The following is an 18,582-nucleotide window of genomic DNA, read 5'->3' as shown; positions in this document are numbered from 1 at the left end:
ATGGCTATGGGTGCATTGGTGTGAGTGTGTGCCAGTAGGGTCACGTTAGAAAGAGCTCGTTTGGTATCATCAAATGACTGGTCATGTCCACTGACCAGTAAAGCATGTGGCTGGGGTATTGCCTTTAAGCAAACTATGAAGGGGAAGCTAAGTTCAACAGCCCATGGATTGAAGCAGTGAAGGGAATTCGCCATTCCTAAAAACTACTGTAGTTTTTTAATAGTGCAGGACACTTCTGAGAGCAGTTTCACACCCTCTGCAGAAGTCCTATGGCCAGGAAAGTTGATGGTTGTCAACCCAAACTGGCATTTTGCAGGGTTAATCATCAATCCAACTTGGCTTAAGCACTCAGTGTGCAGAGATGAGATTCGTTTTCAGATTCGGGTACATTAGCCCCAACTGGCATCCAGGCCAACAGGGTAAATCTAAGTATTTTAATACAGAACCCCTTAAGCCACTGGAAAGTCTGTGCTGCATTTTTCAATCCAAACGGCTTCGAAACAAACTCAAAGGCCAAATAGGGTTATCACAGCTGTTTTGAGAATGGCCTCCGAGCGCACAGGCACCTGATCGAGACCGACTTTGCAAAAAGTTAACTTTCTAGCTAAGTATGCCAAAAGTCTTGGATGTGTGGGACTGGGTAGCAATCGGAGGTGGTGGCCTCATTCAGGCATCGATAATCACCATGTGGGTGGGACCCATATGGTGAGGCAAAGCCCAGATGCTATACATTGTACGCCCGTTGAAGAGTCTTTCCGTGTTGGTAAACCCGGACTTTGGTTGCCAGCTTTTCTGGGTCCAGTCCACATGCGCAGGCATCGACTGGCAGGCCAGTTGTAGAAATGTAGTGTTTGGCCCCATGTTTTGTGACTGTAGTGGAGAATGTGGGCTTGGTGGGGTTTGGGAATTTGCCCAGCAGTTGAGTAAACTCACATGCGCATGTGCTTGACAGTCATTGTGGGGTACTTGCTGGGGAAGCAGGACAACAACCCAAAGTCCTTGACACCCACAAGCCAGCAGTCCTTGAGATCGACCAACAGTCCGTGGGCACACAGGAAGTCGATACAGAGTAGAGATCTAGCCAGGACAAAGTCCCACGTGTAACATCACCCACTGAGGCAGAGCGTCGCCTGTCATGTCCTGTATGTCTGGATCCTGCTGCCGTCAGCAGCCTTCAGCGAGCTTGCGTAACTTTTCGTCTTGTCAATAGGTGCTACTGGCAACACACATTTCAGTACCTGTGTCAAACAGGAACAGTCACCCTGAAAGGGTGTCTGTAATGAACAGTAGACGACTCTGGCAGCTGAAACCCACAGTGTTCACACCGCTAATGTCCCAACATGCCAGCACTGCTGAAGCTGCCAGGCAGTTGGCACTCCCCAGCATTCCTATCAAAGTGAGCATGGTAAACAAATAGGCCTGGCATCATCTGTTTTGCAGACGAGGGCATCCTTATGTTGAGGGCCTTGTTGAACTGGCTTATTGAGATAGAAAGGAGGTATGCTGTACCTCGAGCGAATTGTGTGTTGACCATCAGCCATTTTACTAAGCTCCCTTATAGTCCTTCATGGTTATATCAGCGAGGGCTATGCAAATTTGATCAGACATTTGCTGCATAAGGAATTCATTGAAAATAAAGCAAGGATGGTGGTTTCCCAGGAGAGTCAGCATGTGGTCCATTAGCTCTGAAGGCCTAGCATTGCAGAAACTGGGTAAGGACAGCAACTGTTTAGTGCATTCAAACTCGGATAATCCAAAAATCTGACAGATGAGTTTTCAGCAATCAGTATTTATCATGTTCAGGCAGGTGCTGAAGTAGACTCATCACTCTTGCAGCTGTGGAATGGCTGAGCAATGCTACCACATAGTAGAATTTGGTGCAGTTGGTTGAGATTTCTCAGTGAACTGGGCCTTGGCTTCTTTAAACCAAGTGACGGTGGTTTTCTCCCAAAACTCCAGCAGTTTCAAAGTGACTGGCTGACAATTCAATAACTTTGGAATCGTCCTAGAGCACCAAGGTCATCGATGTCGGTTTTCAAAAAGAACAAAATGAATTATTTTGTTTAATGAAACCTGTAACACTTCATAGAACTCCATATACTAAACACACAAGCATACTAAAAATCTTGTAACAATGTCATGTCAGACCAGCCTCTTAAAGCTAATCCTCATCTTAATATCAGTGGTTGTGAATTATGTACATTTATTCCAATTGCATTACTCTATGATATAAAGAGTAAGGGCTGAGTGGATATTGGACAGCTGGACAATGGCACTAGAGAGGTAGTAGTAGGGGAAAAGAAATGGTGGATGAGCTAAATAAGAGTTTTGCATCAGTCTTCATTTTGGAAGACACTAGCAGTATGCCAGAAATTTGAGTGTTTGGGTAGGTGAGTATAGTTGCTATTATTAAGGAGACAATGCTTGGGAAGCTGAAGGGTCTGAAGGTAGATGAGTAACCTGGAGTAGATGGGCTACACCTCAACATCTGAAAGGGGTAGCTGGAGAAATTGTGGAGGCATCAGTAATGATCTTTTAAGAAACACTAGATTTGGCAAAGCTTTTGGGGGACTGGAAAATTGCAACTCCACTCTTTAAGAAGGAAGGGAGGCAAAGTAAAAGTAATTTAAAGGCTAGCTGGTTTGACTTCAATGGTTGGGAAGATATTGGAGTCTGTTAAAGGTGAGGTTTTGGGGTACTTGGAAGCACATGATAAAATGGGGTAAAGTCAACATTGTTTCCTTGAGGGAAATTCTTGTTTGACAAATCTGTTGGAATTTTCTGAGGAAATGATAGAATAGTGGGTGTTGTTTACTTGATCTTTAGAAACCCTTTGACAAGGTCACATACAAGGTCATACTTTGGGTTCAAGCATGGATAGAACATTGGTACAGGAGGCAAAGTGTAGGAATAAACGTTAGGATGACTTTTCACATTTTATGTCAATTATTTTGATGGAATTGATGTCTCTGTGGTCAAGTTTGGGAGATGATATGAAAATCAGTGGAGGGGAAAATGTTGAAAGATCAGGGAGTCTGCTGAGAGCCTTTGACAGATTAAGAGAATAGGCAACGAAGTTCAGATGGAATTTTGTATAAGGGAGTGCATGTTACTGCAATTTGGTAGAAGGAATAAAAGTAGACTATTTCTAAATGGGCAGAATATTCAGAAATCAGAGGTGCAAAGGGACTTGAGTCATCTTGCAGGATTCCTAAAGGTTAACTTGCAGGTTAAGTCAGTGGTAAGAAATTGGAAGTTGGCATTCATATCAAAATGACTATAATATAAAAGCAAGGATACAATGTTGAGGCATTGGTAGGACTGCACTTGGAGTACTGTATGCAGTTTTGGGGCCCTTATCAAAGAAAGGCTGTGCTTGCATTGGAAACCCTCCAGAGGAGGTTTATGAGAATGATTCCAGAAATGGAGTTGACACAAGTGTTTGATGGCTCTGGGTCTGTATTTGCTAGAGTTCAGAAGAATGAGAGTGGGAATCCCATTTAAACCTATTAAATGTTGAAAGGCTGAGATAGAATGGATGTAGATAAGACGTTTCTTATATTGAAGTCTAGGACGAGGGCGGATGGCCTCAACAGAGGGGCTTCCTTTCAGAATAGATGAAGAAATTTCTTGAGTCAGTCTGGTGAATCAGTGGAATTCATTTCTACAGATGGTTGTAGACTCAAGTCATTTGGTACATTTTAAATGGGGCTGATGGTTTCTTTATTAGTAAGAGCAACAAAGGTTATGGGGAGAAGGCAAAAGGGTTGAGAAGACTTGATGAGCCGAATGGCCTCTTTGTGCTCTTAGATCTTGATTTCTTATTTGAAAAGCTCAACATGACCTCAGTAACTGCTTTGTATTTAACTGGTTGTTTAAATGGAATTTGGGACAAGGGAGAAAGCGTACTGAAAATTATCCATAAGAGGTCTGAGTGTTTAATGCAGCATTGACATTTTGAGGATCTATCCGAAAGTAACTTTTTTATTTTCATATAGAGTAACTTGTTTTGCCTATGCTATCATTTTAATTGTTTTAAATTTGGACCGAGAGTAATATGGCCCAAGAGGTTTGTGATCCTAACAAGCTAAGCAACCTAAAGCCTTGCAAGATGTATGGTGATGATGGAAATTAAGGCTGGTAATTAATGAAGAACCCATTTTAATTACTTCTGGAAACAATAAGGTTTCTAGACTGCCCTGTATATGAAACAATCCAGCATCCTATTGATGAAGAAAAAAAATGGGGAATCTGTATTTTGGAAATCAGCCATCCAGTGGTTTGCAATGAATGTTGGTATCAGAGCTAGAATAATATCAGTAAGCTTTGTCACAGCCTAGATAATTGTCCTCAGTAATTCTAAATGGCGCCGTGTGTAGTTCAAGTGATTAATTATGACTGTCAGAACTTGAAATTGGCTGCTTGATTAAAGGATGAGGGTTCATTTGACAGATAAATCTTGCAAATAGATTAGGAGTTGAAATACAGCATTTGCATTTAGTACAGGCATCTTTAAAAGCACATGCACTTAATTGAATCTAGAAACTAAGTGAAGGTATACCGGTCCGAAGCAGATCGGACTGAATGTGATGCTGAAAGCAGCTTGGCAATCTCCAATAATGTATCAGCTAATCACTTTTGGAATATACTGAGTATTCAACCTCAAGGGAGGCTCAATCTTCAGGTGTCTTCCAAAAGAAAATCAATTACTTTGAAGAGTTTCATGTCAAGATGTACAGTCAATGTAGTTGCATGGGATAACACTGCATTCTTCAGTGGGCATGGTGAGGGAAGAAAAAAAACTATCCTGTAAAACATTATGATTAGCCCTCAGTAGAAACTGTCTACAATTTCAGACAATTTCTGAAGTTTACTTCTCATTTGAGAAATATCCCAAATCTAGAAAGTTGTACAATTTTAGTGACTAGTCTAGTTATTTCTTTTCCTACCCTACCTCCATGAACCCACAAAACATCTTTCACAAAGAACTGAAATGCCTTAATGCATCCGATGAAATGCTCTATTTAAAAAAAAATGTAGTTATTCGATTCAGTTGTTTTTTTTAATGTTAGGGGACAGTATCATTGTGCTGTGTCATATGGTGTTCATGGTCTTAAAGATAATGATTGTTCTTGGCAATTTTTTCTATAGAAGTGATTTGCCATTCCTTTTTGGGCAGTGTCATAAGGTACTTCTGATTTTTATAATGGGTACCCACTTCATTCTAATATCTGCAAGCTTATTTGCAATATTAAACACACCAACCCATTGCTTTCCTGACCTGGTGTTCCTAAGTATTGACTGAAGTATGTTTAGCGGAGGCTTTGAATTTCAGTAAAGAAAATTGCATGTATCTTTTGAAGGGTGTCCTCCAGCAAGACTGAGCCCAGAAATAACAGCTACAGCATAATGCACCTCCATTAAGAAGAGTGCGTTAGCTGGAGCAACGCAAGTGAGATAGAAGTCATAAAGATGAGATTCTGCAGATGCTGAAGGGTCTTGGCATGAAACAGCAATTGTTTTTTTTCCCCATCATTGATGTTGCCTGATCTGCTGAGTTCCTGAAGCATTGTGCACCACTTCAATTGAACACACACTGTGAAACTTTAACACCGTCTTGATGTATGCGGCATCCCTAATTGAACATAATCACATTCATTGAAGGTAAGATAATTATATGCACAGAATCGCTTTAAATAAGTATTGAATACACATATTCAAACTCGGAAAAAAGGGCAAGTTTCTTTCCAATATGCAAACAGAAAAAATTAGAAGTATTGGGAGTTTACTCTATGCCTTGTGTGTCCTTTGCCATTGTTAACCTTTTACCGCAGTCTCCGTTTTCTTGCTTGCTTTAATATCTTGGGGGGGGGGGGGTGGAATCTATTGCTCTTTTCAATTAAGCTCCAGAACATCCACTGTCCTTTTAGCTAGTAAATTCACAGTTTTGCTACCTTCTGCCTGGGGGGAAAAAAAAATTCTAATTTCTATTGTGAACTGTTGGTTTGATTTTTATATGAACTTTGATTCTTGTCCTTAATACTCCAACCAGGCAACATGACAACTCTACATCTCCCTTGTGCATTTGCAGAATCTTGTACATCTCAATGACATGTTTATCTAGAATGAAAAATCTCCTCACACTAAAAGCCTGCTATCACCAAAACAGGGAATAACATCAGTTCTACAGATTACCTCCTCTCATTCTATGCCACCCACCCAACATGTTATGGCAATTTGATTTATGTAAATATACTCTAGCAAAAGTCACAGATCATTCCCAAAGTTACTAAGCAATTACCATCAACAGATCACTTGTAATACTAGAGGAAACCAATACACTGGACCATTGTTACATTACCATCAAGAATGCCTACCAAGCTATTCCACACCCTCACTTGGGGAAGTCTGATCACCTGGCTGCACTTCTACTCTGAGTATAGGCAGAGACTGAAGACTGAAGCACCATTAGTGAGGACCAAGAATTTATGAAAAAGAGAAGCACAGGAGGGCCTACAGCACTGCTTTGAATCAGTGGACTGGACTGTATTCAGGGATTCATCCTCAAACCTGGATGAGTATGCTGCAGTTGTTACCAATTTCATTAAAACCTGTGTGGATGAATGTTTGCCCACAAAGACATACTGTACGTTCCCAAACCAAAAGCCGTGGATGAATCAGGAGGTACGTCATCTGCTGAAGGCTAGTTCTGTGGCATTTAAGTCTGGCGACCCAGGCATGTACCAAAAAACCAGGTATGATTTGGAGAAGGCTATTTCAAGGGCAAAGAGACAATTTTGAACGAGGTTGGAGGCAACATCGGATTATATCAACTCTGGCAGTGTCTGCAAGACATTACTTCCTACAAAGCAAAACCCAATAGCATGAATGGCTGCGATGCTTCACTGCCAGATGAACTCAATGCCTTCTGTGCCCACTTTGAAAGGGAAAATATAACTACAGCTGTGAAGATCCCTGCTGCACCTGTTGACCCTGTGATCTTCATCTCAGACGCTGATGTTATGCTGTCTTTAAAGAGTGAACCCTTGCAAGGCAGAAGGTCCCAATGGAGTACCTGGTAAAACACTGAAAATCTGTGCCAATGGGAGCATTCAAAGACATTTTCAACCTCCCACTACTAAGGACAGAAGTTCTCACTTTTTTCAAAAAGGCAACAATTATACCAGTGCCTAAGAAGAATTTGAGCTGCCTTATTGACTGTCGCCCAGTAGCGCTCACATCGACAGTGATGAAATACTTTGAGAGGTTGGCCATGACTAGACTGAACTCCTGCCTCAGCAAGGACCTGGACCCATTACAATTTGCCTATCGCCACAATAGGTCAATGGCAGACACAATCTCAATAGCTCTCCACACAGCTCTAGACCACCTAGACAACACAAACACCTATGTCAGGATGCTGTTCATCGACTATTGCTCAGCATTTAATACTATCATTCCCACAATCCTGATTGAGAAGTTGCAGAACCTGGGCTTCCGTACCGCCCTCTGCAATTGGATCCTCAACTTCCTAACTGGAAGACTGTAATCTGTGGATTGGTGATGACAGCTTCTCCTCGCTGATGATCAACACTGGTGCACCTTGGGGGCATCTGCTTAGCCTACTGCTCTACTCTCTATACCCATGACTGTGGCTTGGTTTAGCTCAAATACCATCTATAAATTTGCCGATTCAACCATTGTTGGTTGAATCTCAGATGGTGACAAGAGGATCTATGGGAGTGAGATATGTCAATCAGTGGAGTGGTGTTGCAGCAACAACTTGGCATTCAAAAACAGCGAGAGCTGATTGTGGCCTTCCAGAAGGGTAAAATGAAAGAACACATACCAGTCCTCAGAGGGGATCAGAAGCGAAGAAAGTGAGCAGTTTCAATTTCCCGGGTGTCAAGATCTGAGGAACTAACCTGCTCCCCCAATATCCATGCTGTTATAAAGAAAGCAAGACAGCGACTATACTTCATTAGGAGTCTGAAGAGATTTGTAATGTCAACAAATACACTCAGCTTCTATAGATGTACCGTGGAGAGCATTCTAACAGGTTGCATCACTGTCTGGTATGGGGGGGGGAGGGAAGGGCGCTACTGCACAGGACTGAAAGAAGCTGCAGAGGGTTGTAAGTTTAGTTGGCTCCATCTTGGTACTAGCCTACAAAGTACCCAGGACATTTTCAAGGAGTGGTATCTCAGAAAGGCAGCATCCATTATTAAGGACCTCTAGCACCCAGGGCATTCCCTTTTCTCACTGTTACCATCAAGTAGGAGGTACAGAAGCCTGAAGGCACACACTCAGCAATTCAGGAACAGCTTCTTCCGCTCTGCCATCCGATTCCTGAATTGACAGTGAACCCTTGGACACTACCTTTTTTTTAATATATTATTTCTGGGTTTTTATGCATGATTTTAATCTATTCAATATACATATACTGTATGTAGTTATTTATTATTATTTTAATTTGTTTTTTTCTTCTATGTTACATATTGCATGAACTGCTGCATCTAAGTTAACACATTTTGTGACAAATGCCAGTGATAATAAACCTGATTCTGAAATTCTCTCTTGTGAAATTTGTTTTCGGGGTGGGGTAGGGGAAGGAGTAGAAGTAATTTTTTTTCCATCTGGTGTTCCCCAGTGAATACAGATAGTTCCCTCACATTCTTGAACTTCTTAAACATTTAAAGATTTAAGAATGCCATTTCTTAACTATGCATTGTACCTCTTCTATTATGCAGTAGATATTCTATTATGTAGAAGAGATTTTTAAATGAAATTCTTTTTCAAGTTACAATAACCAGATTTTCACAAATTATAGTAAAAATCTATTCATGAAAAATCACTTAAGCCACTTTAATTCAGATCATTGTTTTATTAACTAAATGCAGAACAGCTAGGGTTATTAACTTGACATCTTAAGGAAAGAAGTGTTCATTCCTTTCCCTTTTCACTACTTAGGCATTTTTCCAAGTGACTGTGAAACTGAAGAGGTTAGCCTTTCTAAACAAAATCTTTACAATGCTATAAAAGTCTAAATCAAACACTGAATATAGAATGCCACCCGTTGCAGCAAAGAGAAACCATTGGCAAAGGCCTTGATTGTAAAACACAGGATATTCATTTCCATAACACCACATAATACCATTTGGCTCATTGAGTCTGCTGCCCCATTTTGAATGATGATGCATTATTCCTCTCAGTCACAATCTCCTGCTTTCTCCCTGCATCCCTTAATGTCTTCATCTTTAAATATTTGTAAAAACTTGGCATCCATAGCTGCCTGTTACAACAAATTCCACATTTTGGCAGACTATCGTTTGTAATGTAAACATTTCATCATACTCTCCTAGAGTGACCTTGTCTTTTTTTGTGAAGCAGTTTTCAATAACCAATGTAATACTTGCTTCCTAACTTCTCTCTCTCTGCTGATGCAAAACTCCAAGTTTTTTGTCTGGGTCCCCACCGATCTGTTATGATCCATTCAAAATTAAAGTGTCTTGGTGATAAGTGACAAGCGTAATAATGCAAAAATAAAGAAGAAAGCAAAGAGTCTAAATGAAAGACACAGTCCCTGCATTTTTCTTCTCCTAGAAATTTTGCTGTCTCACAAAGTGATGGCAGATCAGTTGATGTTTTGGACCAAGACCTTTCATCAGAACTGGAAAGGAAGGGGAAAGAAGCCAGAAGGAGAAGGTGGGGTGGAGGGGGGAGGAGTACAAGCTAGATAGTGACTAGTGAAACTGGTAGAGTGTAGAGGAGGGGATATGAAGGACAGAGCTGAGTGGTGACAGATGGACAAGGTAAAGGACTGGAGAAGGAATCTGATACCTGTTTGGAGAGGAGAGTGGACCATGGGTGGGAAGGATGAGGGGCACCAGCAGGGGGTGATAGGCAGGTGAACAGAAGAGGTAAGAGGAAGGCCAGAGGGGAAAAATTACCAGGTTGGAGGAATCGATCTTCTTGTTATCAGGTTGGAGGCTCTACAGATGGATTAGTTGCTTCTCTAGCCTGTGAATGGCCTCCTTGTTCATTAATAACATGACAGGACTCATCACCAATGCTGATGAGACAGCCAGCCGAGGAGGTGGAAGAGCTTGAAGCCAGGAAATGACCTCCTCCTCAATGTCAACAATGACCAAGATGGTGCTGTGTACAGCTGCCATGTTGCGATCTTTCCAAGGTCACTGATGGAGTCACATACTTCATTCAGAAATGTATCGATGTTGTCCTTCAGTAGTCAGTCAGGGTCTTCGTGAACCAGAAACTTTGGATCAATAGATCTGTGTGAGCAGCACAACATCGAACTTGCGTCATTGGAGATCAACTAGAGCTCAAGAAATGCAGCTATGATCTGCACCAAGCTATCAAGGCTGCAGAACAACAATATAGGGACAAGATTGAGTCAAGACTCACAACAAATAGCGCACGTGACTTGTGGCGAGGGCTGCATACCATCACAGACTTCAAAGCCAAATGTTGTGGTGCCGCCAATATCATTGTCTCTCTCCCAGATGAGCTCAATTGCATTTATGCTCGGTTTGATGTCGTTAACTCTGAACCTCTGCGGAAAGCCACTGTTACAACCTGCAACCTGGTCATTTCTGAGGCTGAGGTACACAGATATTTCCAACAAGTGGACAGTTGCAAGGCTGCGGGACCAGACAGCATTCCAGTGCAGGTACTTTGCAGCGCACCTCCTAGGTACTCGTGTGTTTACAGACCCCTCTCCCTCTCCCCCTGTACCAAAACAGACCATGGTAACAGGCCTGAACAACTGGCATCCTGTTGCACTCACCTCAATAATAAGCAAATGCTTTGAGAGGAAGGTGAAAGGTTACATCTGCAGCTTACTGGCCCCCCTACCGTTTACCTACAAACAGATGATGCAATAGCTTCTGCTCTACATACTGTCCTTACACATTTGGAGAAGGATCCTTGTGTGAGAATGCTGTTCTAGGACCACAGTTCAGCATTCAACACCATAGTTCCATCCAGGCTCAACAAGAAGCTTAGAGACCTTGGCATTGACCCTGCCTTGTGCAGCTGGATCCTGGACTTCCTGTCAGATTGTCAACAAGTTGTAAGAGTGGGTTACCTCACCTCCACCCCTCTGACTCTCAACACAGGAGTCCATCAGGGCTGTGTACTGAGTCCCCTCCTTTACACCCTGTATACCCATGACTCTGTCACCACCCACAGCTCCAATCTGCTAATTAAACTTGCCAATGACACTACATTGATTGGTCTAATGAGGTGGCCTACAGGGAAGAAGTCATCTCTCTGACACAGTGTTGCCAAGAAAGCAACCTCTCCCTCAATGTCACAAAAACAAAGGAGCTGGTTGTGGATTACTGGAGGAATGGAGATGGGCTAACCCCTATTGACATCAATGGATCTGGGGTTGAGAGTGTAAACAGCTTCAAGTTCCTTGGCATCCACATCACCAAGGATCTCAGGTGGTCTGTACGTACCGGCTGTGTGGTAAAAAATGAATATCACTGCCTCTTTCACCTCAGACAATTGAGGAAGTTTGGTATGGACCTCCAAATCCTTTCTACAGGGGCACAATTGAGATCATCCTGACTGGCTGCATCACTGCCTGGTATGGGAACTGCACTTCCCTCAATCATAGGACTCTGCAGAGAGAGGTGCGGACAGCTCAACACATCTGTAGTTGTGAACTTCCCATGATTCAGGACATTTACAAGGACAGGTGTGTAAAAAGGGCCTGTAGGATCATTGGGGACCCAAACCACCCCAACCACAATCTATTCTAGCTGCTACCATTTGGGAAACGGTATCGCAGCATAAAAGCCAGGACCAACAGGCTCCGGGACAGCTTCTTCCACCAGGCCATCAGACTGATGAACTCACACTGATTTGAGTGTACAATGTATTACATTGACTGTTCTATTTATTATAAATTACTATGATTGCACATTTAGATGGAGACATAATGTAAAAATTTTTACTCTTGTACGTGAGGGATGTAAGAAATAAAGTCAATTCAATTCAAGACAAAAGAGATGGTTATTGACTTAAGAAGAATTCAGACCACTTTGCACCCCTCTTTAGAGCAGCGGAGACAGAGCAGTTTCAAACGGCTGGGAGTGTGAGTATCAGAACGCGCGCCCAGAACACATCCTACACAATCAAGATATCTCACCAGTGTTTCTGCTTTATGAAGTGGCCGAATAGAGCTGGACTATGCTTATGACGTTCTGTGGGTGTACTGTAGAGAGCTGTGAAACAGTACGGTACTGAAACTGCTCTGTGGCAGGATGGCTCTGGAACAAGTAGTCAAAACTCCCCAAAGCACCAAAGGCACCAGCCTACTCGCTGTCAAGGGTATAGATATCGATATGTCCTTGTGTACAGACACTCCTTTGCCTAGCATCATTTTATGTGCATACAATCAATGTTTATAAGCTATTTAATGTATTTATATCATTCTATTTTTTTTATTATTATGTTCTTTATCTTTGTGCTGCAGCAGATCCAGAACAAATTAATTGTTCTTCTGTTACACTTGTGTACTGGAAATGACATTAAGCAATTTTGAATCTTGAATTTGAGACAGTAAGGAATAGCATTTGTTGAGGGAATAATGATACTGAGATGAGGGAAAGAGTAGCATTTTGCAACAGGGATTAAGGCACAGTGAATTCTGCAGGAGATCAAAAATACTGGTCAGAGTTTGGGTGGGTGAAAGAAGTGATTATTTTGTATCAAAGCTTGGATACTGAAGTGTGGAGTGGTTCTGGACAGGCAGCACTTTGGAGGGGTTATGTCCATGGGCTTGAAGTGTCCAGAGTGATTCAGTCAGGGAGCAAGATTGGGGCTTGTTGTGGTGGCAAAATGCACTCCTGTGTAGTGCTGATAGTGGGGAAAGTCAAAGATACAAGTGAGTATTTCCCTAATTTTATAGGTGTTTCATTCTTGTGCTTCAGAGGTGAGCCCAGGTTGATCTGAGAGTGCTGAATAACAGGTATCCCAGATTAATACCTTGCAAATTTCACTGCAATACTCTTTCATGGGAAATAACGCCATCTCATTCAACACCAGCACTGGCAAATCGCAATTGAACAGCAAAATGCAGCTGAATTCTCTGTGATGTATAATAACTTGTCATTAGCTTTTCTCATTCCACAAGAAAAGAATTTTCAATTGTAGAATTCTGAAAATGTCTTTGTTAACAGAAAGTGGATTAAAAATAATATCCTACAAAGCTAGTTTTCTTACAATGCAAGGGACCAAATCACATAGGAAAATAATTATGAGACAGAAGGAAATATGCAACCAATAATTTTGATTCTATTTTTGAAGCAAGTCTAGACTGTTGAGGATTTACTATGAGACCATTTTATGAAATGGTGTTTGTATTAAAACCAGTTTATACTTTAATCACATTAGTTAAAATACTAACCTTTTTAAACTTTTTTTAAAAAGAAAATAAAACTGTATTTCCTTGAACTTTTTACCCCCTTATTTAATATTGGGCGACCGCCTTTTGGCATTGCAGGGGTGGTCTTCCTGTTAGATTTGTAGCCTGGCCTCAAGGGATGTTGAGTTCCTATTGCTCTACTCAGATTTATTAGGCTGATCTGAACCGATGTACCGATGGCTGAACCAGGAAAGTTAAAATATCAGCCTAGTTTCTCACCTTTTATTCTTGCTCAATAACCTTCTCTTGAAGTTCACTCAAACAACTGTCCGTATTCTGGATATAGGTGAGCTATGCAGATGCAGCAATGATTAGAGGGCTGCTGTTTTCACTGTTTGGATATGAAGGGTTGGGGAAAAAGGGAATGGATTTTCTTTTATGAGATTATTGGTTGCTGCTTATCTAGTTTCAAAGCAAGGAAAATAAAATTCGAATTGGTAAAACTGAATTTGCATTTCTTTCTTACAAATACACAGCGGAACTTTTAAATTAAAATGAGTTATTATGAATTGTATCCCTAAAATGTTTATCAGTTAACTGTGAGCGGATGTTGCAAGGTATAGAAATGTCATGTTCCAATAAAGAATATTCTGCTGCCTCCTTATATCTTTTAAATCCTGTAACTGTGGAAGGTAGAGTTCACAAAAAGGGAGCAGAATGCATGTATTACACATCGCACCAGCTAAAAAGACCATAAGACATAGGAGCAGAATTAGGCCATCTGGCTCTTCGAGTCTGCTCCACTATTCAATCATGGCTTATCCTTTTTTCCATCTCCTCCTTAACCTCCGTTCCTGGGTTTCTCCCCTTAACCTTTGATGCCATGTCCAATCAAGAACCTATCAATCTCTGCCTTAAATACACCCAACAGCCTGGCCTCTACAGCTGAAAGTGGCAACAAATTCCACAAATTCACCACCCGTTGGCTAAAGAAATTTCTCTGCATCTCTGTTTTGAAAAGGCGCCCTTCTATCCTGAGGCTGTGCTGTCTTGTCCTAGACTCTCTGACCATAAGAAACACCCTTTCCACATCTACTCTGTCTAGGCCTTTCAACATTCGAAAGGCTTCACTGAGATCCCCCTTCATCCTTCTGAATTCCAGTGAGTGCAGACCCGGAACCATCAAATGTTCCTCGTATGATAACCATTCAATTCCTGGAATCATCCTTGTGAACCTTCTCTGGATCCTCTCCAATGCCAGCACATCTTTTCTAAGATCAGGGGCCCAAAACTGTTCTCAATACTCAAGGTGGGGCCTTACCAGTGCCTTATAAAACCTCAGCATCACATCTTTGCTCTTATATTCTAGACCTTTTGAAATGAATGCTAACATGGCATTTGCCTTCCTCACCACCGACTCAGCCTGCAAGTTAACCTTCTCAGACATCCCACCCTGCAAAAAAACATTTCAGGGAGGTAGCACCATCAACTCCCAGAACTTCCGGGAGAGGTGGGATGTCTGCAGCTAGCCAGCTAGTTTAAATAATGTTAGCTATGCTAATGAACTTGTTAAACTCACTTCAACATGTCTTTTACATTTTAACCCACCATGGGCAATGGAACAGTCACTGTTGCAAACAGTGCAGCAAGCAACACTGTCATTATTTCTCTCTCTCTCTATCCTCTCCTCCTCTCCGTCACTCTGCTCTCCATTCCTCTCCTCTCCTCTCTGTAGCTCTAAAAAAAAAAAATTGATTTCTGGGATATTGTATATAATTTGTGGGCATAGGGAGCCACTATCGATTTGCGGGAGACTTCCGGAAGACGTGGATTGTCTGCCTTCTGCACAAGTACCCCCAAGTCCCTCTGCATCCCTGATTCCTAGATTTTCTCCGTTTAGAAAATAGTCCACACATTTATTTCGACTACTAAAGTGCATAACTATGCATTTTCCAATATTGTGTTTCATTTGCCACTTTCTTGACTACTCTCTAATTTGTCTAAGTCCTTCTGCATCTACCGGTTTCCTCAGCACTACCTGCCCCTCCACCAATTTTCATATCATCTGCAAACTTGGCAAAAAAGCCGTATATTCCATCATCCAAGATACTTATATACAGCATAAAAAGAAGTGGTCCCAACACTGAACCCTGTGGAACACTACTAGTCAGTGGCAGCCAACTAGACAAGGATCCTTTTATTCCCACTCACTGCCTCCTACCTATCAGCCAATACTCTAACCATGTTAGTAACTTTACTGTAATACCATGGGCTCTTAACTTGGTAAGCTGCCTCATGTGTGGCACCTTGTCAAAGGCCTTCTGAAAGTCCAAATATACAACATCTATTACACCTCCTTTATCTATCTTACTTTTAATCTCCTCAAAGAATTCCAAAAGGTTTGTTAGGCAGGATTTTCCCTGAAGGAAACCATGCTGACTTTGTCCTATCTTGTCCTGTGTCACCAAGTACTTCATCACCTCATCCTTAACAATTGATTTTAATAACTTCAGTTGCTGAGGTCAGGCTAATTAGTCTATAATTTCCTTTCTGCTGCCTTCCTCCTTTCTTAAAAAGTGGAGTTACGTTTGCAATTTTCCAGTCCTCTGCACCATGCCAGAGTCCAATGATTTTTGAAAGATCATTTCTAATGCCACCACAATCTCTAATGCTATCTCTTTCAGACCCCTAGCATGCAGTTCCTCTGGTCCAGGTGACTATTGTAACTTTAGGTCTTTCAGCTTTTTGAGCACCTTCTCCCTTGTAAGAGTAACTACACTCACTTCTCTTCCTTCACACACTACAACATCAGGCATACTGCTAGTGTCTTCCACATTGAAGACTGATGCAAAATACTCATTTAGTTCAGCAGCCATCTCCTTGTCCCCCATTATTATTTCTCCTGCTTCATTTTCTAGCAGTCCTAAATCCACTCTTGTTTCTCTTTTATTTTTAACATACTTGAAACATCTTTTTCTATCCACTTTGATATTATATGCTAGCTTGCTTTCATATTTCATCTTTTCCCTTTTAATGATTTTTTTTTCCATTGCTCTCTGTAGGTTTTTAAGAACTTCCCAGCCCAATCCTCTATCGTCCCACTAATTTTTGCTTTGTTGGAGGCCCTTTCTTTTGCTTTGACTTCCCTTGTCAGCCATGGTTATACTATTATACAATTTAAGTATTTCTTCATTCTTGGAATACACATGTCCTGCTTCTTCCACATTTTCCCCAGAAATGCATGGCCTACTGACATCCCTGCCAGCAGCTCCTTCCAAATTTACTTTGCCCAACTCCTCTTTCATAAGTCTGTAATTTCCCTTACTCCACTGAAATCCTGTTACATCAGACTTTATTTTCTCCCTATCAAATTTCAAGTTGAACACAATCATATTGTGATCACTGGTTCCTCAGTGTTCTTTTACTTTGAGATCCCTAATCGCCTCTGGTTCATTACATAACACCCAATCGAGTATAGCTGATCCCCTAGTAGGCTCATTGACAAACTACTCTAAAAAGCCATCTCATAGGCATTCAACAAACTCACTCTCTTGAGATCCATTACCAACTTGATTTTCCCAATCAGCCTGCATGTTAAAATCTCCCATGACTACCATAACATTGTCCTTCTGACTTCCCTTTTCTGTTTCCTGTTGTAACCTGTGGTCCACCTCCCAGCCACTGTAGGGAGGCCTGTATGTAACTGCCATCAACGTCCTTTTACCTTTGAAGTTTCTTAACTCAACCCACAAGAATTCAACATCTCCTGATCCTATGTCACAGCTTTCAACTGATTTGATACCATTCCTTACCAGTAGAGCCACACCACCCCCTCTGTCTCCTTTCCTATTACTCCAATATAACATGTAACCTTGGACGTTCAGCTCCCAATTACAACCATCCTTCAGCTATGATTCAGTGATGGCCACAACATCATACCTGGAAATTTGTAATATTGCAACAAGATCATCCACCTTAATTCTTGCACTATGTGCATTTTGATACAACACCTTGAGTACCATTTTTCCTCTCCTTTCTAACTCTGCATCCCTAATGATTTCAACTCAGCCTGTCGGCTGCAACTAAGTTGCCTGCCTGCTTTTCCTGACAATCTGACTGCACGCTATCTTCACTTTTTTTACTTCCTTTCCTGATTCCTTTCACTCCAGTTCCCGCAAAAGCATTTGACCCCTCAGGTTCAGGCACAGCCTGTCACTTTTGAACATGTCATACTTCCCCCAGAAGAGATCCCAATTATCCAAGAACCTGAAACCCTGCCTCCTACACCAGCTTCCCAGCCACATATTTATCTGCCAAATCTCCTGTTTCTCCCCTAACTGGCCCATGGCACAGGCAGCAATCCAGAAATTATAACCCAGGAGGTCCTGCTTCTCAGTTTTCTACCTAGCTGTCTAAAACCTCTTCAGGACCTCATTGCTTTTCCTTCTTATGTCATTGGTACCAATATGTACCAAGACATCTGGCTGCTCCCCCTCCCTCTCCAAAATGTTGTGGACACGATCTGAGACATCCCTGACCCTGGCACCTGGGAGGCAACATACCATCTGGGTGTCCCGTTCACATCCACAGAATCTCCTGTCCCCCTCACTATCAAGTCCCCTATCACTACCACTCCCTCCTTCTCTCCCTTTCCCTTCTGCACCACGGACCCATGCTGAGTGCCTGTAACCCGGTTGCCATAGCATTCTCCCGGGAGGTCACTCCCACAAAAGCAGTATCGGAAGCAGTATACTTGCTTTTGAAGGGAATGGCCACGGGGTGCTCTGCTCTAACTGCCTATTTCCATTTCTCCCGACAGTCACCCAGCTACTCGCCTCCTGCAGCTTTGGAGTGACTACCTCTCTGTAATTTTGATCAATTATCGCCTCGCTCTTCTATACCTATCAAAGGTCATCCAGTTGCTGCTCCAGATTCCTAACACGGTCTTCAAGGAACTCCATTCGGATGCACTTCACGCAGATGTAGTTCTCCTGGAGACTCTGGGTCTCCCAGTTCTCCGACATCTGGCACGAAGAGCACACCACAGCCACTTAAATCGTACAGTAAGAGAGGGAAAAAAAACCCAAAATGGAAACCTTAACATGCACATTTACACAGAGCCGATACTTCTTCTGAGTTGAAGCCTGGTTTGAGCCGAAATCTGTCACTTCTACTCTTGCCACTGG

General features: G+C 42.0%; 1 protein-coding gene across 4 annotated transcripts in view; it reads left to right on the top strand.

Annotated features, from left to right (window-relative positions):
• LOC132405639 (follistatin-related protein 5-like) overlaps window positions 1-18,582 on the top strand; it is a 683,401-nt gene that overhangs the window by 29,627 nt on the left and 635,192 nt on the right. The gene's annotated exons all lie outside the window — the stretch shown is intronic.

This window comes from Hypanus sabinus, chromosome 15 (assembly GCF_030144855.1).
Source record: "Hypanus sabinus isolate sHypSab1 chromosome 15, sHypSab1.hap1, whole genome shotgun sequence".
In the NCBI taxonomy this organism is placed as follows: domain Eukaryota; kingdom Metazoa; phylum Chordata; class Chondrichthyes; order Myliobatiformes; family Dasyatidae; genus Hypanus; species Hypanus sabinus.
Note: the sequence above shows the minus strand (reverse complement) of the source record. Positions and strands in the feature narration are given on the sequence as shown.